This window comes from Trichosurus vulpecula, chromosome 9 (assembly GCF_011100635.1).
Source record: "Trichosurus vulpecula isolate mTriVul1 chromosome 9, mTriVul1.pri, whole genome shotgun sequence".
In the NCBI taxonomy this organism is placed as follows: domain Eukaryota; kingdom Metazoa; phylum Chordata; class Mammalia; order Diprotodontia; family Phalangeridae; genus Trichosurus; species Trichosurus vulpecula.
In genome coordinates this window covers 33,713,537-33,740,610 of record NC_050581.1, presented here as the reverse complement: position 1 = coordinate 33,740,610, position 27,074 = coordinate 33,713,537, and the positions used below count along the sequence as shown (strand labels likewise).

The window sequence follows — 27,074 nt, the reverse complement described above, 5'->3', positions numbered from 1 at the left end:
GAGTCATTTATGCATGCCAAAGGATTTCCTCTATATACAAATGTCTTCCTCTACATTTTTCACAGGCCATCTGAAATTCTTTGGCATGCCACAAGCAGCCCTTGGACTGCAGGTTGTGCAGGCCTGCCCTAAAGTGTGGACTGTGGTTCTCTAGCAGAAGTAAGGATACATGCAATGACTTAAGCGGATGTAGGAGCACCCAATCAGAAGGCATGAATATAGGTCCCATCAAACCATACTCCCCATAACCAATTCTAGACTTGTTTCCAAATCACTTCAACACTTCCATAACTGCCCACAGCATGGTTCTCTCAGAAAAATTATATCCTAACCTAACCCAGGCATCCAAAGCAGATGCACTGGCAGAATGTCCTGTCTCCTTCCTCCTCCCTCCATTGTATGCTCACGACACGTACCTCCTCCTCCTCCATTTCCACCCCCTACCACCAGTGGCTGCCCAAGTACTGGATCTATATAGAGACTCTACAGCAGCTTATTCAGTGAGTAAGCCACCCTCATGCCCAGCCACACAAACATGTTTGCACAAATGCATGAACACTTTTATTAATGGGACACTGAGCATGAAAAAAGCGAGCATGGATGTGCTGTGATTACGTTATTTCACCCTGACTTTATTTCTCCCTTTGCATTGCATTTCTCCATTTCCACTAATCTTCTAGTCTAGCAAATCCTTGCCTTTCTCATTATGTTTGGCTCTTAATTCAAATGAAACTGTTCTCTTCAAAGTTATCAGTGACCTTAACTGTCAAATCTGATGGCCCTTTCTCACTCCTTATCTTTCCTGACTTTGCGGCACCTGGCACTGTTGATGAGTCTCTATGTATATTATGCTTTCCTCTTTGGATTTTCATAACATTAATCTCTCTTGGTTTTCCTCCTATTTCTTTAACCATGCTTTTTCAGTTTCCTTAGCTAAATTATCATCCATATCATACTTCCTAAGTGTTATGCTCCAAAGCTCGATCCTAAGCCATCTTCTTTTCTCTTTCCTCTGTACACTCTTTCACTTAGTGACTTCATCAGCTCATTTTGAATTAATTATTATTTCTTTGCAGAACCTCCAGATATACATATATATATATGTATATACATATATATATATATGTCATATATACATGACTGCCTTTTAGAACATTTGAACTTGATGTTTTATAGGCATTCCAAATTTAACATGTCCAAAACAGACCTGTTACCTTTCCCTCAAAACCCTTCTCTCTTCTGAACTTTCCAATTTCTGTGAGGGAAATACCACTCCACTACTCACTCATGTTTACATTCCTGATGTTTTCTTTGATGTTTCACTTTGCCTTATCCTACATATCTAATTGGTTGCCAAATCTTGTCATTTCTACCTCTACATCATCTCTCCCATCTGGTCCCTTCTCTCTATTCAAATGGCCACCACCCTAGTTCAGTACATCATCACCTGTCAGACTATTAAAATAATCTTATTGGTCTCCCTGCTTCAAGGTTCTCCCATTTCTAGTCCATCTTCCACCCAGTTGCCAAAATTATTTCCCTACAGCACAGTTCTGAAGCATGTGACTTCCCTAATCAATAAATGTCACCGTCTTACGATTGATTCTAGGGTCAAATATTTATATCTTATTTTTTCAATTTTTAATAAAAAGTCTAACATTTAAGTTTTATAATATTTATAGTTATTAGTAGAGTAGCACATTTGTATTGTTTATAAATAAGTACATACACATATGTCAAGTTAGTAGCTACAGAAGTCGCTGCATTTACTCTCTGAATAGTGGTCATCTAGAACAATTTACTCACATATCCCTACTCCTAGGTAATTTAAGCAGTAACAAATAAGGGAGTAGGACAGAGTTACTAAAATAAATAATCTATGATTTATACCTACACATTAAATAACTCAGCTCTATGAATGAAATACTATTGGATTTCAGAATTTTTCTTGTTGGTTTCCAGAACACGTACACCTTCTATGGTGTATCTTATTACAACTCTCAGAAAAGTACAATGCCTATGCCAGTACAGATGTTTTCTCCACAACATCCATCAATACCATCTCACCTATCCTCATCAACTAACTTGTTACTGAATTTCACATAACTAGAGCTACTAATGAGGCTCATTAAATGCAGCTACATTTACAATTTTATCTCCATTATTTTGACTGTATTTATTTCACCCAACTCAATTAAAACTCGATCTAAATAATTGAAAAACAAAGATGAAATAGATGCTATTAGACAATAAAAACATTTCATTATCAACAAAACAGAATTAGATATAGTATTACATGAGTCTTCTCACCCAAAGTCCTTGATAATAGGTATATCTTATTTGTCTATTTAAGAAGCTGAACCTAATTTTCCCTTTAATCTACATGCACATATATATGTACGTATATATTAGTACCAGCTTAAGTAAAAGGACTTTGTTTAGAAGATTATTCAACTGAGAACAATGTTTAACTGCTAATCTCTAGAAGAGTTTTAATGTTTGTGCCTTTTATCAAGTCAACAATATATGCTATTTCTCCAAAAACTGTTATGATTTTTGACATCACAACAGTCAGCAACTAGACCCCAAATATCATAGGGTATATTATAATGGTGATGGTGATGATAATAAGGAATTTATTTGATATATAGTTATATTAAGCTATAATAGTAATAGTTACTAAATAAGCTACAATAATTTTTATAGTAATACAAAGTGAGAGGAACTGTCAACAAAATCTTGTGTGTGTTTGTGTGTGTGTGTGTGTGTGTGTGTGTGTGTGTGTGTGTGTGTGTGTGTGTGTGTAGTATCCCAAAAATTCTGGATTGACATTTGGGTTACTTCGTTAATTTGTTTGGTCAAGTCTTGAGATGTTTTTGTCATTCAGTCACCTTACTCTTGAGTAAGGTTTCCTGTTTGTTGAAGAAGTCCTCAGTGATGTATATAATTGCCTTGATGAAAGTTGTCCTTCCATGTCTTATTTTAGTGTGGAAATTTTAATGTGGCTTCTCAAAATCTATGCCAGTGGAACACTAACTCTGACAGGCTTTTAAAGAAATAAAAGCCTTTTAAAAATAATCTGTACCAAGAACAAACTGTCCACTCTTTAAAAACCAGTCTACCTAAGAATAAATAGGCCAATTTCCAGAAGGTTAACCAGTAGATTTATGAATTTCCTTGATCATAAGCACCCAAGAAAAAGATTAAACTATAACATGAATCTCCACATCACCAAAAAAAATATTTCAGGAACTAAAAGTGGAGGAGACAGTGCTAAGAATCACACAGTTTCAAGACTATGAACATCAATTGTTGGTGTTCATGACACGTGATCTTTGTTCAACAACCAAGTCAATATAATACTGGAAGGATTATATCAAATGCATGTCAACTTTCTAGGAAGAAGAAATAGTAAAATTAGATAGCTAATAGTTTCTCCATAGATATGAGAGTAAATAAGCTATAATTATTTCAATACACATGTTAAAAAAGCTTTCTTTCTTTGAGTTTTCTTCCACAAAATGACTAATATGGAAATGTTTTACATGAGTGAACATATATAGCCTTTGTCAGGTTGCTTACCATCTCAGGGAGATGAGAGGGGAGCCATGGAGGGATAGAATTTGGAACTCAAAACTTCAAAAAAACCCAGATGTTAAAATTATTTATGCATGCAATGGGGGAAATAGTAAAATATAATTTAAAACAGTAATTACTGCTCTACAGTTTGGCAGAAACTAGATATTAACCAACATCTAACACTATATACCAATTATATACCAATGCTATATACAATACTAATACCAATTAAGGCCAAAATGGGTACATGATTTACACATAAAGGGTGATATAAGAAAATCAGAGAACCATGAAAAACTTTACCTATCAGATCTATAAAGAAAGAATTAATGACCAAACAAGAGATAGAGAGGATCAAGGGATATAGAATAGATAATTCTGAATACACTAAATTAAAAAGGCTTTTCACAAACAAAACTAATGCAGTCCAGATTAGAAAGAATGTATGAAAATTACAGCAAGTTTCTATGTTACAGTCCTCAATTCTCAACTATATAGGGAGCTGAGTCAAATTTGCAAAAATAAGAGATATTCCTCAATTGATATGTAGTCAAAGGATATAAACAGGCAGTTTTCAGAAGGAGAAATCAAAGTTATCTTAATCATATGAAAAATACTCTAAATCACTACTGTTCAAAGAAATGTACATTAAAACACTTCTGAGGTACCACCTCACACCTATCAGACTGGCTAACATGATAGGAAAGGAAAATGACAAATGTTGGAGGCGATGTGGAAAAATTGGGACACTGATGCACTGTTGGTAGAGTTGTAAACTGATCCAGCCATTCCAGAGAACAATTTGGAACCATGGCCAAAGGGCTATAAAACTATGCATACCCTTTGACCCAGCAATACCACTACTAAGACTATACTCTAAAGAGATCAAAGAAAAAGGAAATGGACCCATATGTACAAAAAATATTTATAGCAACTTTCTGTGGTAGCAAAGAAATGAAATTGAAGTAATGCCCATCAATTGGGGAATGGCTTAATAAGCTATGATATATGATTGTGATGGACTACTATTGAGCTATAAGACATCATGAGGGGGATAATTTCAGAAAAATCTGGAAAGACTTACATGAACTGATGTATAGCGAAGTGAGAAGAATCAGGAGAAGATTGTACATAGTAATAGCAGTATTGTGAGGATGATGAACTGTGAAAGACTTAGCTACTGTGATCAAGACAATGATCCAAGACAATTCCAGAGGGCTCCTTGTGAAAAATGCCAGCCACCTCAAGAGAGAGAACTAATGAAGTCTGAGTGCAGATTGAAGTATATTTCTTCACTTTCTTTTTCTTACTTTTCTTTTTGCAACATGGCTTATATGGAAATATGTTTTGCATGATTCTACATGTATTAATTGATATATCACTTACCTTCTCAATGGGTGGGGATGGGGCAAGAGAGAAAATTTGTAACTCAAAAAAATTTTTAAATGGATGCCAAATAAATGAATAATAAACATATTAAAGAATGTCAAAAATATTGTTGGAGAATCAATAAATGAAAGAGGCTAAAAGCTTGTCTATAACTCAAAGTCCTGCAAGCAGCATATCATAAACGCCTTCTCTCATACATTTCTCACTCCTCAAACACCATTGTCTAGCCAAACTGGTCTCCTGGCTTCTACTCATGGCACTCCATTTTACATCTCCATCTCTTGGAACTTGCTGTCTTTCATGCCAAGACCGCTCTTACTCCTAAACATTCCTTCATGGAATCTTTGCATGCTTAAAAAGTCAGCTTACATTTAACCCACTAAATGAAGCTTTTCTGATCCCCTCAACTGTTAATGCCTTCTGTCATTGAGTTACCTTTTATTTATTCTATATGTAATTATAAAAGTACATTGTGTTTCCCTAAAAGAATGTATGCTCCTTGAAAGCAAGGACTATTTCGCAAATGTCTTTGTTTCTGTAGCATCACCTAACACAGTGCATAACGCATCATAAGTGCTTAATAAGTGTTCATTGATTAAAGAAGAGTTAGAACATTTTAAATTATAAGTAATGGATTATTTTGGTAATTAAATTGATGATACAGAAAGACAAAAACAGAGAAAGAGAGAGAGAGAGAGAGAGAGAGAGAGAGAGAGAGAGAGAGAGAGAATGGAGAATGAGAACATTTGGTAGGGAGGTTTTATCAAAATCACTGGTCTGTGTGCAATCAGACAATTGAGTAGTTACAACAAAGGTCAAAATAACTACCAATTAGAAGGATAAAGATGGGAAGACTGCATATGATCAGAAGTCTTATCTTAATCTTTATGAGGAATTGGATCTGAGAAATGGAAAACCAACAAAAGCAAAACTACTATGACAATGACATGGCCTCCTCAGTAATATCCAGTCACTCAAAAAAGATCGTCCTTGCAGCTGACCCAGGAAAATGGGTGAACAATCCATGTAGTACATATAAAAACACGCAGTTGACTAGGCAGCCTATTGAGTTGGTGTGTGTGTGTGTGTGTGTGTGTGTGTGTGTGTGTGTATCCCCTCCAACAGTGAATGGGGCTGAGAACTCAGTAGGCAGGTAATAACTGACATGTGAGAATTGACTTAAAAAGCTTCACTGAATATAAGAAGATTGTAAAATAATAGGGGCAAGTATGGGAGAATCCAGTGATCCTAGAGTCAGACAAGCTTGATTCAAATCTTGCTTCTGATTCTTTCAACCCTTATGGCTTTGGGGGTCACTAAATATCTCTAAGCCGTAGTGTCTTAGATGACTTTGAAGGTCCCTTCCAGCTACAGATCCATGATTCTGATGAGCCTGAACAGAAACAGTAAAAGATAACAAGTCAACCCATGCAAGGGCTGCTCTAGTATTCACACAATACATGAAGACCTTCGGCATGTTAGATTGAAGCTCCATAGTAAATTTCTGGCGACATATGCCCAAGAATTGTCGAGGTTTAGAATCTGCAACAGGAGAGGAATTATACATACTGATGACATGGTGTTCCATCAAAGCATTTGGAGGGAGGGATGAATGCAATAGCATATGCAAATTGCTTTGCAAGCATCGAAATGCTATGGTAGCTATCAAATTGTCTCTTAAACTCACAGTTATTTCACCTATGTGTTGCTTTATTACTTTTACTTTTGGGTGTTATCCAATTTCTGTTTTTACATAATTAGCACTTTTACAAAATACTTAAAGCAGACACTATGTTCTTTTCTACATTACTCCTAAATGACCTACATTTAGAATGGATGCAGCCTGCTACACATCAGCATATGGTCATGCTCCTTCGTTGGTATATTTTTTGGCTTCCTCTTTCTCTAAAGATACTGCCACTACTTCCCTACTGTTCCTAAATACAGATGATGAGATGCTCAGTGTTTCAAAACTGCAACCTTTTATAATTCTTTTTTAACTTAATGGTTGTCAATTACTTAAAAAAACAAATTTTCAACAGAACTTCATGTACCTAAATCGTGGCATTGCATCTGCTATCCAGACTGAGAAACAGATGACCGGAGGAGCTTGTTACGGTAATTAGATCATTTAAAGTAATGAATAGCTCCTTTAAGTGTAAAATATAGTAATATGTAACTAAAAAGTAGTGGCATCCTGCTCTCTTTTTTTCTGTTATAAGCTTTCTTTTTCCTCCATTGAATGCCAACTTGAAAACTGCAGCTAGTTGATTGTGACACTCTCCATAAGGTTTCTGGTGCTGGATATAATTCTGTTCATTGAGGGTCCCCTACATTTTATTCCCCATTTCCATTTTTCATCCATACAAATTTATGTAACAGTAAAAGGGGAAAAAATCTAATCAACATAACCATTGCATTCATTTTACACATCCTGAGTTAGGTGCAAAATTGAAGTCATCTTTGTTATCATTCTACTTTACTACTTAAATAAAAGGAAAAAAAAGACAGTTTTCCAACAAAATAATTGATGCAACCACACTCTCTTAAGTATGGAAGACCTGGCTCTTATACATAAAGTGAATTCCCTATCCCACTTATTATTTCCTTGCAATGTATTTCTCCTCCCTTCTTGTGAACAGTGTGAAGGAAGAATGAATCTAAACAAGTCAGATCTGTCATATTTGTACTCCAATGCACATATCCAATGCTCCTATTAAAGACTCAAAAAGTAACATATCAGAAGGGAACTAGGTGGATTGTTTCTAGCTAGAAAAAATTATTCATATTTTGGCTTGACGTGATAACATTTTGCCTTTAATTAATAAGAAGATGGTTAATCAAAAGGGATCTTTTGTGTTGCCAGTGTCTGGATGAGAATTAAAAAGGGTTTTAAGGGTCTAGAAAACAAACAAAATCTGCCATTTTAATTATCTTATGTGTTTGAGAACAGCTGCTGCTCATTAAATCATTTCATCTAAAGAAATACCCTCTCCATTTTTTCTCTTTTACACAAATTCTGGGGTTATAAATGACCATATTCATCATATTCATTAAAAATTAGCTGACCCAATACCTAGAATATTGTATGACCCAAAATGGACAGTTAACAAATGCTAGATTGCTCGATCTGTGACAAGATGCTACAATATTAACAGAAACTTGCATTTCATATAATAGAATCTTTCACATAACAGGAAAAATGCTTCAGCTAAGCAAAACCAGGACTCTACAATAGATGGGGCATGGTTGGGGGGAAAAAGGAGGAAGTTTTGAAACCATCTTAGGGAGAGTTCATATGCCTTTTGTTTAGTACAAAATTAGAAACAAATGGCATAACTCTATATAATTGATACATTACAGAATACAGGGCCATCTTCATTTGTAATTTTCCACCCTTAACCCAGTAAGACAATGTGATACATAGGAAATAGCCTTGGACTTGGAGGCAGATGACCAGGTTTCAAGTTCTAAATCTGCCATTTACTATCTGTATGACCTTGGTCAAGTCACTTAACTTTTCTAGCCTTCACTTTCGTCACCTATAAAATGATGGTGTTTAGCCAGATGATCTCTGAGGTGGCTTCCAACCCTAAATGCCAGAGTCTATGATGTCTAATTTTGGTTCTTATACTCAAAATGATTTTTAAAAACCTATTTCCCTTATAACATAATATAATCTAGACAAGTAATTTGGACAGGGTTTTTATGGCTTTAATATGATTTGATGAGACTTTACTATGTATACTTAAAGTACAAGGGAGGAGAAGGAAGGGAATCAGCATTTATTACTATGTGCCAGTCTAAGACCTTGTGAAAAAACATATGTCCACTTAGTTAAGATCATTTTATTCTGCAAAGCTCTGAGACGTGATATATTTTCTCAAGCCCTGTAGAAGTTTTAGGATTTATGAATAGGTAAATCATAGATAAAATAGTACCCAAGTTTAGATTGCTGACCAAAAAAATCAATTGCCTTCATTTACCCTATTTCTAAACCCTTTTTGCAATTTCTACAAAACCCTCATTTTAAAAAGGGGAAAACAGAGGTAAAAAGATTAGGTGACTTGCCCAAGGTTTCACAATAAGCATCTGAGGTAGGAATTGAACCCAGGTCTTCCTAACTCCAAGTTCAACATTCTATCAAATAGAGTTGCCCAAGTCAAGAAGATAAAGGATGAGTAAGTTGCAATCTGTGCCATTAGAAGAAAGAAATTAGAAGAAGAAATACAGATTGTAACAGTAATGCTGCTAGCAGCTGCTGTGGTGCGTAAGACCAGTAACACCAGTACACAGGAGGGCTGCTAGCACAGGTTCTTTGATCTGCTTTTCTAAGGAAAGAAACTTTAAGGGGTTTACAATCTCACTTTAATTAAACATACATATATCATTCACTTAGTTCAGGGGGAAAGTAAGCGCCCTGAACTTCAGAGAAAAGACAAACAAAAATTACAAGCAGAAATTACATAAACAAAGCAAATAACACAAATCAACAGACAGGTTTCTATCTGTCTGACCATGGCAATACATACACAGTTACCAGGGAGAGAAGCACTGACATCTGGGTTTTCAAAGCTGGGGTTGGGGGGTGGTGCTCCTTAATGGCTACCTAGAGTCCCGTCTGGCAAAATCACAGGAATTCTCTTCCAATGATGGAGCCCCAAACAAACGCCTCTCAGGGGCTTCACACCTCTTGTGACCTAATTAGCAAAAGGGTGTGGGCCTTCCTATAAACAAAGGCAAGACTCAATCAAAGGCACTTGATTGCCTTGGTGCTGAGAGGCACTCAAAAAAAAACAGTGAGAAGTCCCACTTTGCTTGCACTTACACAGACTGATTGAAACACTGATTACTCACTTTTGAATTCATCTTGGACCTATAAATCTATCAACAAAAAGAATTGTCTTTTCAGGTTTCTGCTATTAGGACTATTAAGGGAGAAATTTCATCCTACAGCTTTGGCTAAAGCTGTAAACACACAGGCTTCCTTTCAGCCAATTCACTTCAAATGAATTCAACAAACATTAGAACACTTTTGCTACCGTGGAAAAAGCAATAGATTTGGAATCGGAAGACCTGGGTTCAAATCCTAGCTTGGCTAGTCCTGTGTGTGACCTTGGGAGCATCATATTATCTTTCTAGACTTTAGTTTGGCCATTTGTAAAGGGAGGTGGTTACACATTATGATCTTTGAGGTACCTTTCCAGTTCTCAATCTATGATCAGTATCATATTTGAGGGTCTATTTTTTATATTGTACTTTCACATAAGTACAGTAATTAAAAAAACTTACCCTGATCCTCCTTAATTCTAGTGGCTTCCCTCTTTCAATTCTTTCCAATTTATCTCATACATAACCTTGTTTGAACATAGTTGTTTGAATGTTGTCTCCCCTACTAGACTGTGAACATCTTGAGAGCAAAGACTGCCTTTTGCCTTTCTTTGTATCCCAAAAGCTTAGCATTGTGAGTTGCACGAAGTAGGCATTTAATAAATGTTTACTGACTACGTTCAAGGCTTTGTACCTTCTCATCTTTCACTTTCATTTTATTATTTCCATGGCATCAGAAAAGTTTTGTGTCTTTTTCTATAATAGTCTCGAAATGTAGTAGCAGGAAGTACTTGTCTTCTGTAATTTATGACTTTCATCTCATTCTTATACAGTGGCAGCTGGGATTAAGAAAGACGTGGCATTGATTGTGGAGGAACTAAAGGAAGAGAGCTTCTTATGCAACTCAGCAATTAAAGGAATGTTTTCTGGTCCCTAAGTCTTCCATACTCTAGCAGGGTTTAGATTGTAAAATACTGATGGAACATTGGCATGTAAAAATTAGAGGTAGGCATCAACAGGAAAGAAGGAGAGAAGTGAACTCTTCACAATACTTTTTTTTTCTTCTTTGGATACAGGAAAGAAGATCCTTTGAAAGAATTATTTGCTCAAGCAGAGAGAGAAAAAGGTTTATCATTACCATTACTACCATTACCACCACCACCACCACCACCACCACCACCACCACCACCACCACCATCATCATCATCATCATCATCATCACCATCGACACGTGCCTGCCCAGAAATAGTAGAAATTGCCAATCATACTGGCACATGGTCTGCCTTTCCCTTAATAGCCTCAACTTTAACCCTTTCTGCCCAGATACCCACCAGGGTCTCCCTTTCCCAACAGTGTACCCTAAGAGTCCCTAGGCTTTGCCATCTGACTTGCAGCCAGACTCTTCTATATACATTGCCTCCCTCTTTGAGATCAGGCATTGTCACACATTTTTACTTTATTCCCTGCACTTAGCACCATGCTTGGCACATAGTAGTCATCAATATCCTTCCATTTCACTCCAAAAATTCCAACAATTACCTTTTAACTTCTCATTCCCTTCCTCAAGCACTATAGATTCCCACTTGAAAAATTGACTAAATGTTCATTTACTCACAAAATAGTATGCACATAGCATCATAGGATTTAGTAATTAGAAGGTAATACAGAGATCAAGCAAATTAATGCATTCACTTACATATATACATTTATGCATGCAAAATAGTAGGAAAAGGGTAGAGGCAGATGTATTTGTTATACCTGTCAAAATGTCATACCTGTTAAAAATCAATGGGAATTTGCTTTAAGGTTTTCTTTCTTTGCTTCCCATCATGATGTCAAGAACACTTGCTGTCAGTTGTGAGTTCACATTTCATGGATGCATCAGGGAGAAGCTAAACAGCATCCCTGTATCATCTCCAGTTCATGTAGGTAGGGATTAGGACTTCTAACAATGTATTTATATCAAAAAATCACGACATGGTACAATGGCAGACATCTTTGATTTGGAGTCAGGGAATACTAGTTTCAAACTCCACTTAGGACACTTACGTCAACTGTATGTAAGGTAGATTTTCTTGTACGTAAGGTGGATTTCAGTATGTGTAAGGAGTATTTTGTTATCCTTTTCAGGATTTAGTTCTCAAGATCCATGGCTATAACAATCTCTAGTTACTGGATGTTAGATGTGAGTTCCCATGACCATGGCTCAAAACAGTTTTTACCACAACTGCACAGAGAGATATGGGAATGAGGTAATATAAAATTGTGAGGCTTTTACTGGCAACATGCCTTCTTTCTCTGTTGCCCTATAAATCAAGTGGGCCCTGGTCAGTGAGTGGGGATTTGGGAAATGCATAGAGCAATGCATGTACCTGCCTTGATTGGCTCCCAAACAAATCTTGGGGGGAATCTGTTTGCCTCAACCTGCCCCTATTGAGGCTTGAGAGGATTTAGGGGAGTACACAAGCTGGAATGCTGTGCCTGTCTTGACTGACCCATCGAGATGTAGGGGTAATTGACTCCCCTTCTCACCCAACCCTGAGAGAAGTGTGATTAGGTAATGCTACAGGAGTTTGTGCTCCCATTATCAGCAACTCCCTCTTGAGAAGAATAGACTAGAATAAAGTAAGCTTATTTAGCCCCTTATTATGACTCCATTCCTGGCTTCCTGTCTGCTGGGATCAAGAGTGAACCTGTCTTGGAGAACATTGTACACAGTTACAGCCACATTGTGCGATGACTAACTTTGATAGACTTGGCTCTCCTCAGCAATGCAAGGACCTACGACAACTCCAAAAGGCTCACAATGGAAAATGCTATCCACATCCAGAGAAAGTATTATGGAGTCTGAACAAAGATTGGAGCATACTATTTGCTCTCTCTCTTTTGTTTTATCTTGCTTCTTCTTTCTTGTGGTTCATTCTGTTGGTTATAATTCTTCTTTGCAACATGACTAATGTGAAAATATGTTTAATGTGATTGTACATGTACAGCCTATATCAGATTGCATGCCATCTTAGGGAGGGCAGAGGGGGAGAAAATTTGGAACTCAAAAGCTTATGGAACTAATGTTGTAAACTAACAATAAATAAATTTAAAAAAAAGAAAAAAGAGTGAACCTGTGTTAGAATACCTACTAGCAGTCCCCCAACCCATGTCTTCACCTGTCTTATAATTGGTGTAGTCAAGTGTTACCTGTGTACTTATCTGTGAAACATCAGCCAAGTAGGAACTCCTTCAGCTGAGAATGATCACAGTCAATCTATAACTTACAAGTTTAGAAGGTTACCTAAGACTGAAACTAAGACCACGATTTGCTCAACATAGTCATATATTTAATAAGTATTCCTACATGAATGATATCACATGTTCTTGAAATTTAACTTCTTACAAAAGAAATACATTACAACAACAAAAAGAAAAAAAACATAGATTATTGCATGACAAAATTACCTCCAAAATTTACATCCAGCTGATTTGCACAGGGTAACAATTTTTAAAACCTCAAAATCTATTAGCAGTACTCAAAATAAAATTCTTCTATACTATTACTAGAGATCTCCTTGCCAGATATAAGTTCAGTATCTATAAGGAAAGGTGTTGCAGTGATGGAGTTGATGACTCCAAACTAGGAGGGCACCACCACCTAATCATAACAAGGAAACAACTCTCGCTACTTAGCTTCATAGCTTATGGGTCTGGTTTCTGCAGTTTTACTAGTAGCTTGTCATCATAAAATTGAGATGCTTCTGTAAGAATGTATTTCCCCCTGGCAGATGCCTCTTAATGACATCCAATTCTTCTGCACGTCTTCTAGTGCAGCCAAAGAATATTCCCTCTTTAAGATGGGCAGATTGATGGAGGAGGTACCAGCCAGCTGGATTAGATAGGTTGGCTTTGGCTCCAATCCTACACATTTCTCCCTCCCACAATAGCACTGATGCATCCGTAACTGGCAAAGGCCATACTCATTTCTTTTTCTGAACCTGTAGGAGAGACCTTGTGAGACTTTCAACTGCTGTTCCTTGCAGGGTGTAGGTAGGCACTGGGGCTATATAAAGCCCAGGGAAACAGTGTGATTAAGCATTGGTAGGTACACTGATAATATTTTCTCCACGAGGTCACAAAAGCCAACAAGTATGGCATATGTTCACTACTGCTGTGTGTTGGCATGAAAGGCAGCATGTTATATGATTTTATTACTCCCCTTCCCCCCAACACAAAGATGAGACATACACACTTCAATTCCATTCAATAGACATTTTATTAAACACTCTCTTTCTGCCCAATACCATACTAGGTGCTGGGGATTAAAAAAATGTAACAGACCCTGTTCTAAAGGGGCTTACATTCTACTAGGGATAGGGAGAAATAAATCTATGGAAAATTTACACAAATCTTATATCCGTAGGCAAGAAGTTGAAGGTAAGAGCTAATAATTTTCGAAAGAAAGGCAAATTAACAACAACCACAAGAAAAGTGTTTAGAAGAATAAGCAAAGAAGTGAAAATTAAAACAACTATGAAGTATCATGCCATCTACCAAACTGAAAAAAAATGGGAAAATTCAATGTTGGAGGGAATGTGGGAAGACAGGTATACTAATTCATGTTCAAATTATGAATTGATCCAAATGTTTCTTTAAGCTCTTTTATGTTTACTATATGGCTTTAACTCTGGATAATATCTGTCCTTTGTCATTACATAATGGCTATTCATCACTCCACAGAAGAAACTTTTCTCACTTATAAATTCAGGATTTAGGGTTTAAAATATGCCAGGCTTCCTATTCACTAGTTCATGTGCATTCTTGCTCCTTATCTGAGGTTAAATGAATAGCAGGATTATGAAGCAAATGAAGGAACAAATAAAAGAAAGGATGAAAGGAGAGAGGAGCCCCGGCACTGAACCCAGGCATAAACTTTTTAAAAGGGAGATCAGTGAGGGTTTACAAAAAAAAATTCTTAAGACATTAGGAAGAAAGCATTTATGAGAAGACTGGAAAGAGTCTTAAAAGAGAAAACTTTGGAGGAAAAGTGGGCAGCTATGTGAAATACTTTGTATGGGGGACAGAAATTCTAGGATTCATCTATTCCTAGGTATCTCAAGAACCTATTCTCTGATAATCAGGAGGGTATTCTGAAATGTACTGTCATACTGATTGTCGCCCCAGACCATTTTGCTCCCAACAATGAAGTAACTGCTTTTCAGTGGTATTTTTAAAAAGTCTGCTAACTACAATTTGTGAATCGCATTGAGATTTTCTGGAACAAAATTCATCACATAAATATAAAATAATAGATTAATGATATTGCTTAATGAAACAGCATAGTATAGAACACTTTCTGGTTTTTATCCTGAAACCACTTATGTAATGCAATACAGTTTTTGGTTTAAATAATATACTCTAGTTTTTAATACTGTGTTTGGAACAAAAATGCACTCTCCTATTCTTCCATCCTTTTTAAAATTTTCCTTTTATTCATTCTATAATTTGGATTTGTTTCTATGCCACAAAGACTGACTTTCTGGTCCATTTCATCAGTGTTTTTTGTGCATAGTACTTAACATTAAAAGGCAAGGCAGGCTCACCAATGCTAGAAGAAAGCCAATTTCTCTGTCCTGAAAAAAAAACATGGATTGTAAGTTAACTTTTACTTGCTATACACACTTCGACAACAGGTAGTCTGACCATAGCTAAAGTAAGCCAAAGGAATAATAAAAGATTTAACTTGCTTAAAATATAGAGTAAGATGGTACAGAATGCCATGAAGAGAGCTGCTATGTAGCTAATTGTTAAGGAGTAGCTGAACAAACTGTGGTATAAGTTAGTAATGGAATATGATTGTACAGTAACAAATGTTCAGAGAAACATGGGAAGATATGTATGAATTGGTGCACAGAAATATTTCTATGTGTGTGTTAATGTAATTGGAAAAACACCATAAAGAAGCTTTAATTTAATTGAAATGTTACTATCAAATATATAATGAAATGTTGACAGAGGTGTGAGCTACTAGGACAGAATGTCTTATGCATCATCAGATACAGCTAATATGTTACAGTTGTTTTTGTTTGTTAAAAGATTCAATACTAAAGGTGGAGGAGATAAGAGGGCAAAGTATGACTAGAAATAACTCTTATTAAAGCAAAAGATATCAAAACAGCACATTAATTTTTAAAAAGACTATTAACATGGCTTATTTAGGGAATACCTTTTGTAACCTAAGAGACAAAAAAAAAGAATAGGACCTACAAGGGAAAACAAGTCATTGACCACTGTTTCTTGTATCAGCAAACAGGATAATGTTGTATAGTAAGCAAAATGTTTATTAGGTGCCATTCTGTCCCCTTTTCAGTCAGCTTCCTCCTAGCATGGCTAATACCTAACACCCAGGTGCTCAGTGCCCACCTGTATACCACCAGAATGGGAAGGACTTTATGGTCCTCACATTTCTTTCACAAATGACAGCATAGTTCAGTGGAAAGAGCCTAATCATTCATTTCACTTGTGTGCTGGTACCCCCAGCATGTGCGAATTTCTTATTATCGTTGTACTGACACCAAGCTGCAAAACATTACCAATTTGAGCAATGCAAATATTTGTGAAGGGGCAGGGAAAAACCATTCTGAATTACTGAACAAATCTGAATTAGAGAGTAATTATAATGCAATATAGTTTAGTTATTTTCAAGAACATATAATAACTCAAAGGGGTAGGATGGCATAAGTAGACAGCATGATGTATTTAGAATATCTAGGTCAAAGTTTCCATAGTTTTGTATGGAAATTATGCAAGTGACTAGAGATAATATTTTTAATTAAAAAATCAATCATTTATGTGTAAGCAGCTGCTTCTAAAACACTCTAGGGTACCTAAAAGTCTGTTCTCGAGTATTTAAATAGAGATCCTTGAATCATTATTACATTAGTCATTTGGCCTGTAAATAAAGCCTTGGCTTAATCAAAGATCAGTCCAACCTACTCTCAGCTAAATTAGGTCTAACATAGGTATTAGCATAAATAGCAGATGTAGCAAGGAATAATTTTTTTAAAAAATCTGGTCCCATTGAACCTGGGGCAAGGAAACATAGATTTGAATAGCTGCCTCTTAACAACTATGTGACCTTGGTCAATTCACTTCAACTCTTTGCAACCTTGGTTTTTCATCTATAAAATCATACTTACGCTACCTACTTTATATGTTGTTTTGAATACGTTATGCATAGATATGACCTTATTCAGAGTGAACTGTGATATTCTGGTATCAGTAGTCCATCCATGAATGCAGATTATAACTGTTCTACACCTTGTTACCCTGCCCAACTCTACCAAGTGAAGGAACTATCTAAAATACGAGAAGCCTCCTTCTTTTAAAAAATATATTTTGATAGGGATACAGAATGTACAAATACCCTACAACACAAGCAGAAAGATGCATAATTGTATCTAAATTAATTATGAAGCAAAATATTTATATTCATTAATATATACAACAAACCTTAAAACTTTCTATGTCTTCAAAATTATTTTGCTATGTTATATATCTTCCTTTTGTTTAACATAATTTGGCATCAAATTCACAAGATCAGGACATGTACATGTATTCTTTAATTCTTCCTCATGAAACCACACAGCCCATTACATATTAATCATAATTCTAACACAGTCCATTTCCCCCCACCTCAGACTAGTCTCGATTAAACACATTTTTTTTTGGTGATGTTGAAATGAGATGAGCTCTCAGGCCATGGAACAATGTCAATCTCCAACTCTTGGATGAATTTCTTAGCCTTTTGTGATGTGTAACAAATGAATTTTGTTGTATTGTTTTACCTCCATCTGTGAATTCTCCTAATTCCAGAACAATTCTACTACTTAGACTATCCATATATTTATAAGAGTCCATCATTCCTTCAATGAAGACAAAACTTCAAGGTGCCCTGGAAAAAATATTCCTACAAAATTTCTTTGGGTGGATGCTTTACATGATGACAAAGATTCTCATATTATATAGAATGACCTAGATTTCTTCTGACAATAGTTTTTTTTGTATAGCTTTGAATGAGAAAAATAAGCTCCATCAATTTTCATTGCTCTAGTCTTTGTATTATCTTATATAGAACAAGCAAGTTTTTTTCTTCATAGCAATGGTTAACAGCTTTTTTTTTACTGATCTTTTCACTATTTTTCCAACTTCAAGAAGTCTATGTCACACTGCAGAAGTGTCAATAACAATCATTTGAGCTGTCAGATCCTAAGAAACATCTTTGTTTACTAAGAATTAATTAAGCTATTTCTCAATATGACAGTTTGTCAGCTCTTAGCATTGTTTTTTTAAACTACCCTTCACTTTGGACTTCAGGGCAAATAACCATTTTTCACCGTAGACCCTGAAAAACTTCACCACGCCAATAGCTACAACAGTATCCCTAATAGTCATTCACATGTGCTTTTTAAAAGCTCCAACTTTGGCACATTTCCTTGAAGTAATAACATTTCTTACAAACCACAGAATTAAAAGCACAACAAAAGAGAGAGATGAAACAGATATATGGTATGAAATCCACTCAGATGGATTGAACATTTGTTAACAGGCAACTAACAACAACATGTGGGAAAACCAGCTCCTTCTTCTTTCATCTGGTCAGTCAAGTGTTCTGAATGAGCCTAGCATCAGTAGAAGCACATATACATAGCCATCCATTGCTGTCACAAAATGAAACTATCAAAATCACTGCTTGTCCTGAATAAATCACATATCTCTTCCATCTCTAGGCAGACAATTAGATGATTTTCTATGATATAAAAAAGTCATATAAATGGAAGAAAAAAAATGAGAGTACCAAATCATATGGGATACTATCAAAGGGAACATGGGATATAGAAACACATGCTGACAGTTACCTTAAAGAGGCACACACAAAAAGGTAATTTGGTTATACAGACCTAGGACCAAAGGCCTTTGAAACAGATGATCCATACTAGAAATAACTACCTACCCAGCTTATAAACAGTAGCAAAAATGTAAATGTTCTTACCCCAATATAAAATAGATAAAAGTCCACCCTAATTAGTCAGTGCTACTTGCTACCATTGTGACCTTAATCTGTTGGTTTCACCTCTCTGAGGCACAGTTTCGATACCTGTCAAATGAGATTGCATTAGTTTTTTGTAAGCTATTATGATTTTAAATACAATGATACACCATTGGCCCTTGATACATAAAATACTCACTAGCCAGACAAAACTTCCTATGTGCAGAAGAAAAATATGTAAATATACAGTATGTATACGGTTTTCACAGTTCTATGTTCTTCATTTTGTATTATTTTACACCTTTCCATATTTCTTCATATTCCACTTTAATGATGTTATACCATTCCAACATATTGCCAAAACACAAGTTGTTCAGCTATTCCAAAGTGTTGATATTAAGGCTGCTCACAGTTTTTAAGACAAATAACACAGCTATAAATATCTCCATGGAGTTATTATTTTTATCTAATAACCTTCTCAAGGTAGAATAACAATAATGGGTTTATGGAATCAAAGGATCTTTTCACTAATGACTGTTACCAAGTTGATCCAAAAATATTGAGTTAATCTGCAATTCCCTGAGCAATGAAACAGTACTTACCCTGGATTGTCAAAGACACTGAGTTCAGTTACTTTTTTATTTTAGGTCTATTGTAAATCTATTTTAATTTTGTTTACATGCCTGCTAATCAGTATGAACATATTTTTTTAAACAATTCTTTAAAATTTGTTTCCTCTTTTTAAAAATCATCTATTTATATCCCATTATCACAACCACTGGAAATTTGTATTTGTTTTTGAATTTGACAGTTTTTCTTTCCCTTAATTAGAATCATGATTTTGATTAAAATCTTGGGTTTAATTATAGATGTAAAAACTAGAAGAGACCTTAGAGGTCATTAAGTCAAACATAAAGATTTTATTTAGTCGTGGGACATTTTGTTATCTTTTGTTGTATAGACTACTTTTAGTTTTATAAAATGAGATTAAATGTACTTGTGAAAGAGAACACAAACATCTCAAATTAAAATTATTACCAAAATGTTATGGGAAGATTTTTGTTAGATAAAGGCAAGCTATATCATTTCAGTAATTTTACCAATTTCAGTAAAATCTATGGGGGCAGATTGGCACTTTCTCTATAATTTATGGTCATAGAGATTAAGTGCCTTGCTCAAGATCACAAAATTAGTAACTGAGTCTGGATTTCAACTCAGATTTCCTGATTTCAGGCTCAGCACCTTTATTAAGGTCCAGGTCCTTAATAAATTCTTATCCCCATATCCTTTGCTATGCATGAGACACATCTCTCTGGAGGACAACCTTTATGACAGCATTTTGTACTACTTAATCAACTTTTTAAAAAAATAGCCAACAAATAAGCAAAGCAAGATTTTGCATTCTCTACATCTTTCAATTAACTGTGTGACTGCAAACACGAGGTTTGCTATAGAACATCCTAATGTCTGGCTATTCTGTTCTAATGCCTTTGTCAAAGAGGCCCTCAACATATCCCTAGATCATTCTCATAACCATTTTGTAGAGATGGGAAAATAAATATTAGGTCAAATAGTTACATTATGTTACGTGCTTTGACAATATTAAAGGATAATGTAAAAGTCTCCTTTTTCCCAAATTTTCTTAGTCTTAGCTTTTCAGTGGTTCCATTGGTTTAGTGAACTCCTGGTAAGATAACTCCTGATATGGAAACACCCATCTCTATGCACATTGTCAATGATTTTGCAACATACAATCTTACAAGTTTTCCTAGTGCATTAAAAAGCTAATTGATTTCCTCACACAGCTATGTGTCAGAAGCAGGACTTGAAGCCTTTTTTAAAGCTAAATTGGCTCTATATATTAAAATTAAAATAACCACAATGACAATAACAAAAACGTGATGTTTTTCTAAACACTTGCAATCTTCTTTTCCCCACCAGAAATCTTGAGAGCCTTTCCCTCCAGACCCTCAAAATTCTATCATCTCCAGCATAGATTTCCTCTGTGTTTACTGTGTCTAATGTAATTCCTCTTCCAATAATTGTTTTCTGTAGTGCCATTTCTGTTTCTTCATAGATTATATGTGTGTTACTAAAGTCTAAATGTGACAGCTCTGTCACTGATGGTGAAAGGAATTATTTTCTAAATCCTTACAGTTATTTTCCATTTTTCACTTCTTAACCTCCCATTTTCATCCTAAAATGCTATTTTGATGATCTAATTTATCTGGGTCTTTCATAAAAACCATTGTGTATTTGAAATCCTATTTCTCACCATTTTCTAAGATATGTAATCATAACTTTCATGATTCACTTATGTGAGATACTCCATTGTAATGATAAAACTTTTTACAGATTTTCCCACATCCTTGGAATGTTAATTTGTGTATGATGATTAAAATAAGTCATTTTAAAAGATTATGAAGGGACTCTTCTACTTAAAGTCAATATATATGTTTTCACATTCTCTCCATTGATGATCTGTGGCAATTTTCATGTCACACCTAATAAATAATATTAAAGGCCATATAATAATGTTTTTATGCCATACCTAATAAATATTATTATAGGCTAGATGATATTTTCATGCTATGTATAATATTATAGGCTAAATGTTATTCATTTTATGTTATATCTACTAAATATTATTATGGGCTAGGTAATGAAATCATTTATTTTAATCTTCATAAACAAACTAACATTCCAAGGATGTGGGAAAATCTGTAAAAAATGTTTTATATTTTCTAAATGTGACATAGTCCCTGTCATCAAGGGCTTATGATATTCAATCACAGGGTACATGTTATGTATAAAGTATAAAAAACAAAACAAAAAAGGTAAATATAATCACTTAAAGTGTAGGAATAAAGTAGTACAATTTTTGTTTGCATTTTCTATCACATGTTAATAGGCAAATAGTTGGGAAAACATAAGATAATGTTGATAGGACTTACCCAATGCTAATATACATAAGAGGTAGTTGAAAACTTTTAGAAATGCCATTTTAATATAGAAATGGTGTAAGAAGAATGAATTACACAATAATACTACATTCACAAATACATAAAGGCTAGTGATCTGGCTTCTTAGTAAGGAAAACTTAAGCTCAAGTTCCAGCCCTAACACGAACTAGCTGTGTTGTGTGACTCTGGTTAAGTCATTTGACTTTCCAGAGCTCCATGCAACTTTTTAGGACTATTAATTGCAGAAAAGGTGCAAATTTGCATTGAAAGGGAATTCACTCATCCAGGAATTCCTTCTATCTATGAAATCACAAGTCTGAATTTCTGTCTTCAAATAAACCTATATTTCTCCACACATGCTTACCACAATGTCATCTGCATACATTTGGGGTTTTTTTGGCTGAAGATAACTGATCTTATTTCACCTATACCCATGATTTCATCTATTACTTCTTTTCAGATGGATGCTAAAATATCAACATGGAGCCATGTCCTCTGGTCCAAGGTCCTCTCTCATGTTTCCAATTACTTACTGGTAATATATACTTGGATATGTCAGCATTTCAAAACCTCAAATCAGAAGGTGAATTCAAGACCCTCTTTAAAAAGAAGACTTCTTGTGCAAACTTTCCAATTTCTGTTAATGACGCAACCATATTTCTAGTTCTTCAGGGTTAAAAAAATAACGTCAGAGTCATCTTTGAGTACTCCCCAATCCATATTCAGTTATCAATCTATGGTTAAGGAGAATGCTATATGATTAAATAATTAATAATGCCTTCCTTTCATCACTTGCATATGGTAAGCACTCAGTAATGATTCATGAAATGAATGGAATCTTCCATTAATAATATCCCTTCTTTTCTGTTCCCATTATGACCACCTTTGTCAACATAATGTTAAAACAACTGGTCAATTCAGTGAAACCACCTAATAATTAGCTGAAGCCAATACATTTTTTTTTGGCAGGGAGAATTTTAGTCCTCTTCACCTCACAATTGTATCACCAAATTGTATCTTTTTTATTATTTGATCCATGTATTTTAATTTTAATAAACAGAACACATTCATAGCTTGGGTTTTTGAATCACAGATGTAACTGTGGAAAGATTCCAACTCCAAATAGTTAACAAGAGTAATACTATTAATGTTGGAGTAAATGCATGCTCCTTATGCATATTAAAGTAACTTATAGAAATCAAATACAAAGAGGCTACAACACACCTCACACAGCTCCCTCCAATCTAAGATAGATCACAGAAAAGGAATTCTCAGTGAAAACCATGCAACTGGTATGTATTCCCATTGTCCCTAAAACATAATCAGAACTCAGTCATTTCTAGGTGAACTAGATTACTTCTTGACAATTTAAGGCCAGAAATCTTCTCCCAAAGTTAACATTTAGGCTGATGATATTCCACACAAAGGCTATTCCACTGGAAAACACAGGATAGTGTCAGAGCATCAAAAAGTAGGAGCACTGATAGCTGTTTCTTCAATTTTAGTCACTTTTATAGCTCATCAATACAGCAGATGGATTGGATCCCTCTTCATCAGAGGCTTACTCCAAAAATTGCCTGTTCGCATTAGTACCAAACAAGGCGCCACACACCTCTGACATCATCTGTTGCGCTATAAGATCCAGTCTACTTTCTGGGGTATTAGAAAATTTTATTTTATGATCTCCATTATAGATCCCAACAGCTCTAGCTGTTTCCTCTGCCAGGTATGCCTCCTGATCAACCTGGACATCAACATCATTTTTGGTCACAATCTTCTACAAAGGGATTGCTTTTTGCACTGTAGTCTTGACTAGAGGGAGATCCTCTTTTTTGCAGTGGACAATCATTCATGGCTCCAGCAATTGGTATAAGCCCTGGAGGACAGAGGTGGGAAACCTGCAGCCTTGAGGCCACACATGACCCTCTAAATTCTCAAGTGTGGCCCTTTGAATTTTTTATTAAGGGGATTTGTTCTGTGAAGCTTGGATTCAGCACTTGAGAACCTGGAGGGCCACATGTATCCTTGAGGCCACAGGTCCCACATCCCTGGACCAGATAATCCAAAAACACCTGATACCTGGTTGTATTTTTCACTACCCTGGAGAGTCTCTGCTTTGCTTCATTTAATAAGTCTGAAATAAGGTCATCTCTGGCTCTAAGGACTTTCAATCTTGCCTGATTCCTCATGTTGGACATCTGAATTTTCTTCTGCTACTCAATTTGTGTTTCCTTCTTTTCCTAATATTCCATTATCTTCAGTCTCTGTGTTTGCAAAAGAAGACATTTCTCAATGTTGAACTCCTCATCGGCTTTTGTGTCTGTTTCTTCAGCCTTCTCATTTGCTTCCTGTTCAATGAAAGCTATCATGTGTTTGATCTGCTTTCGGACGTCAGTGTCACTAAGGGCCATGGTGACAGCAGCAACTCCTACATGGAGCTGGCAGCCTCCAAATACGGCAGAACAGCAGAAGAGATACCAGCCTGTCAAATTATATCTTAATCACACTTTCTGCCTCCAGTTTCTCCACCTACAATTTATCCTGTACATGACCATCATTATATAAGAATGCCTTTATTATCAATACATACAATAATAGAGGTGTATCTTCCTTCAAATAATATATATGCTGCTGAAAATTTCTGTGTAAACAGAGTATTTCAAGTATGATATAATTTATTTTTCACAAATAAGAATTTTTTTTAAAAAAAATTCACTACATTGAATCCTTTTGTAAAACAAAGGATCATTTTGAAAAGTCAATTATTGTACCTTAATTCTTCTTTTTCCTTTTTTGGGGGGCAGGGAATAAACCTAGATTTCTATATTTTGGTTTTTGGTTGAAGTAGAGATAAAACTGTACCTTTACTGATTCTTTAAAAATGAATGAATGGTAAGTGTCATAATAGAATGAATATAAAATATCTGGAAAACTGACTAGATAATTTCATTTTCTTCCCTCCCTCCAACCTACCCTGCATACTATCACTTGATTAATCTTCCTAAAATACCCTCTGATTACCCCTTTCCATTTCTGACATTTTAATGGCTCCCATTTACTAATTAGGGCAGCTAGGTGGTGCAGTGGATAGAGTGTCCGACCTGGAGGCAGGAAGACCTGGGTTCAAATCCAGTCTCAGACATGTAGGGGCTGTGTGATCCTGGGCAAGTAACTTAACCGATTTGTCTCAGTTTCCTCATCTGTAAAATAAACTGGAGAAGAAAAGATAAACATCTCCAGTATCTTTGCCAAGGAACACCCCCCCCCCCCCAAAGTCAACCCCTGAGTCTGACAGGATTGAAAAAGGATTCAACAACATCCAATAGGATAAAATCTGAGCTCCTTATCAGGGGGACAAGGCCCTCCATACTCAGGTCCCAACCTATTTTGTCAGCCTCATATCTCTCTCTACTAATCTACTCAAATTTTCTCTAGTGGGGCTGGCCTATTCATTTCTCAAACATTCCTTAGTCCAAACTCTAAGTATTCTTCATGTCCTCTGCCTAGAATATTCATATTTAAATCCTTCTTATTTTTTAGGATCCAGTTTAAATCCTTTCCCCTCCCTCCATTAAACCTTGCATAACAACCCTAATTCACAATATTCTCTCCCTCTAAGTAACTCCCATACAACAGAATCACAGAATCTTGGAACTGGAAGGGACTTCAGAAGTCATGTATTCCATATGGTATCTTAATTCTGGGTTTGCTATAGGCATCTCAAAATCAGCATGTCCAAAATGGAATCGCTATTTACTCTCCAAACCTCTCCATTGCTATAGAGGATACCACAATCCTTTTAGTAACTGATATTTGCAATGTCAAAACCATTTCATCATTTATATCCAATCATCTGCAATTTATTGTGGAGGTAAGACTTGTAATTCTCACATCTGTACCCTTCTTTACCTCCTTGACCACTACCCCAGAGCAGGCCCTCATTACATTGAACTACAACAATAAATTCTTAATTACTCTCCCTGCTTCTTGTTTCTCCCCTCTTCAATCCATCCTCCACATATAAATATAAATTCATTAACAAGAATTAAAATGGTGCATAATATTCTATCCACACAGCTGCCAAAACAATCTTCTCAAAGCATAAGTCTAATAACACAGTCCTTCGGTCTAAGAATACCTAATACTACGTAGAATCTCAGTGGAGAGGGCACTAGATTTGGTGACAGAAAACAGTTCAAAACCATATTCTGATACTTGATACCTACAGGATCTTTGGACAATCACTCTACCTTTGTTCAACCTCAGTTTCCTCATTTGTAAAATTAAAGAATTGAATTTGACTTTCTTTAAGGTCTCTTTGAGATCTTAATCTATGTTCCTAAAATCCGTGCCATTCTTTTGGCACTTAATGATATACCCTCCAGTCACCTGTACAGGGCAGATGAAAGGTTTATTCTGCTTTGATCTCTAAATCCCTTTCCAGCTCTTAATTCCTATGAAAAAAATTGAGAAAAAGAAAATAGCATTTCTTCAAGAGGTTAATGAACATTATGTGGATGTACATTAAGTGTTTAGTAAATACTTGCTGTATGAATGAGTCCATGGATGTTATTCGGTTCTATCTACATTCAGTATCTTTGCTTGGGTGGATAAAATTTATAAATAGTTTTCCTCTGGCATCTCATATTCTTCATCTCTGTCTACCATTTCTTTATGATTTACCTTGCTTGGTACCAGAGTTGGATTCCTCAAATATTTATTCCTCAATTGAATAAATTAAACTTTTGTAAATCAATTCACATTTAAATGAACCAGAGGAGCTCACTATTTAAAAGAATCCCCTTGAAAGTAATAGATTCCTTGTAATATTAATCATGAGTCCTGAATTTACCTATCTTATAAATCTGAGTTTTCATATATTGAATATTCTTAAAGTCATGCACACCTGCATAATTACAGTCTAAAACATTGCAGCTTCAGTTATTTAACTATTCACTTATCTGTAACGTGTCCAAGTCTAAAGTGTCCAGAGCAGAAGTCATTCCCCTCTGAACCTACTTCTCCATCTTAACTCTTTTTTTTGAGGGCACCACCATTTTTTCAGTCACTGAGGTTCAAAACTCAGGAGCAGTCCTCAGCTTTTCACCTTTATTCCTCTCCCATCCCAATATCCAAATTAAGTTTCTTGATTTCACTTCCTCAATGTTTCTCTTATCTGTTCCCACTTTTTAATCCCATCCCAATCATGCTAATCTGGGCCATCATTGCCTCTAACTTGGACAACTGAAATAGCTCCCAACTTGATCTCCCTGCAC

The 27,074-nt window shown here is 35.6% G+C and overlaps 1 pseudogene; it reads right to left on the bottom strand.

The window, feature by feature from the left end:
- Positions 1–23,359: 23,359 nt before the first annotated feature.
- LOC118832382 lies at positions 23,360–24,209 on the bottom strand (annotated as a pseudogene).
- Positions 24,210–27,074: the final 2,865 nt, after the last annotated feature.